Raw genomic sequence first — 2,500 nt, 5'->3', positions numbered from 1 at the left:
AAGAGACATTAACATAAGGAGAAATAAAATATTGGTAACTCTTAGGGGTTAAAGGGCTGAACATTTACTAAAACCTACACCTATCAGGGTGGATTCATAACTGCATGCCAAGACATTGCCATTCTGAGTTACCAGGGACACTGCCACATCTTAGGTTCTTTTAACACAATGATAACAAATCAGCCTTGTCATCAAATTAAATAATAAGAAATGTAAACAGAGTACATGAACATTTGCCACATAACAAACTATGTATACAATAAAAAATTCAACAAGCTTGAACTCTTCAGTACCTACATGTATAACATTTTTGCATTAATTTTACTATGAAAATGGAACAAGTGAAACCTCTTCTTATCTTCCCCATTTTGAAATAATTTTTCAAAAGGGGAAACCACCTTTAGCACACTTTTCCAGCAATTTCCCAAGGCCCTCACCAGACACTAAGCAGATGGTGGAGAAAATCTATATGTCCCTTCCAAGATTGAAAGCTTTTGTGAGGAGCTAGCCTGCGAATGCAGATTTATGGAAATACATCCGCATTCGCAGGCTAGCGAGGAGCATGCACCAGGAATGTTTTTGAAGATATTTTGATGCTAAATTTAACAACGAAAAGAGAACCCCCTCACAAAAAAGAAGAAAGCTTCAAAAGTCAAGGGTTGTAGTAGTTCTGCAGAACTTGAGTTTCTTTCGAACCAGGTAGTTAACTAAAAATGTTCAAACATTTAAACAAAGGAAGTTCTGTGATGCATTTATGAAATTATACTCAACGAATAGGAAACCCAAATTAATTTAAAGGGCATATAGGTGAAAAGACTCTGGCGGGCAGCATATGTAAATATGAGTCACCTAAATGCTTGATAACAAAAAACAGCTTCATATGAAATGTAAATTGAACAGAAGACATTTGTCATTAAGAACAAATTCTAATAAAATGTTGGTCTGTTCAACAGAAAAATAACAGACTACAAAAGGCCAATGGTCTTAATTTAACCCATTGGCTCCCAGGGGTTCCCCATTGACGAGTAAACTCGTCTGGCGTTAGACTAAAATACTCTGGCATTAGACAGAGTAAGATACTCAGTCTGGCCAGCTTAGGCCGGTTTGGGCATCAAAGTGTTAAAGTTTGGTGGAGCTTTCTACAATTCCCTTATGGCTGGACAAGTGATGTGGTATCTTATTTACCCAAATTCATTGCATAACTACTAAACTGAACTTGCCAAAAAAAACAAAATGGAAATTGGTAAAATACTAAGGGAAGCAACTGAGGTATACATTCCAAATATACTACACAACAATAAAAATTGAATAACAGTCAGTTACAAGTATATGTAATGCAAGGGATAAGCATGTGTTAACCAGGTTACTGCGAAAGTTACAGTCAAAAGAGCTCAAGCGTTCCTCTGATGAGCAGATTCATGAGTTCATTATTGCAAATTTTATATCGGTAACCATTTGAATAATCTGTTTGTCGAATGAATAGTGCAAAATTCAACTCAATCCTCAGTTGAAAACTCGAATTTTGATTGGAATATTGCTGGCTCCCGGTGCCAGGCTGCCGTGGGAATTTCACAGGTTTACTGATTTGCATAATCTTCCAAACAACTGTCATTTCACTCTAGCAACATTACCGTAATCTTACCAGTATCCTCAAACTTGAGACACCATGTTTTTGAATTAAAGATTGGATAGAGAAATTAATTTTAAAATAAAGGCAAATCAGGCTTGTTACGACCTTGGCAGATTATGCAAATTGCTGTCAAATTCTCACGCTGGCCTGGCACCGGAAGCAAGCAATAATCCAATCAAAATTCAAGTTTTGACCTGAGGCTTGATTGAGTTTTGCATCACTCATCCGAAAACCAGATTGTTGAAATGATTCCTGAAATCAAATCTGCAATAATGAACTCATTAATCTGCTCGTCAGAGGAACGCTTAAGCTGGTTTGACTGCAAAGTGAAGGGATTGTGTGCATGTTGTTGTATATCAGTTAATCTTCTAATCTTGTATATGGGGGAAATTGTGATGTTGAATATATTTTTACACAATGTTATTGGCTGCTCTATGTGGGGAAAAAAACTTCCACTTCATCCATCCACTTCATCCATGCACAACAACACCCATGTACCACAACTACTGCCTGGCACATGTGCACTGGTCTCATGGACATACAGCCATCTGTTTTAGCCATCACATGACCAGCAGAATGTCAAAAATTCCATCGTGTTGTCCCTGTCGTGTCCAAAACTGGTACAATCAAACAGTATAGAGGAGGAGTGTCAATTGAAGCTATACTGGAGCACTTACATTAAGAACCACATTAATCAATTTTTGAATTAACATACATGGCCACATCGTCCCCAGAGTACAAAACAATTAAAATGACTGATACCAAGAAAAGTTGCGAAAATCTGAGGTATAAAAAAGAAAAAGCAACAATAACCACATAATTTAATGATATGAAAATATTATCGTTTATTCTCATATACTTTAGCTACAG

The sequence above is a fragment of the Montipora capricornis genome, chromosome 1 (assembly GCF_036669925.1).
Source record: "Montipora capricornis isolate CH-2021 chromosome 1, ASM3666992v2, whole genome shotgun sequence".
Classification (NCBI taxonomy): Eukaryota; Metazoa; Cnidaria; class Anthozoa; order Scleractinia; family Acroporidae; genus Montipora; species Montipora capricornis.
The sequence above is the reverse complement of the archived record's forward strand: the minus strand, read 5'-3'. Positions refer to the sequence as shown.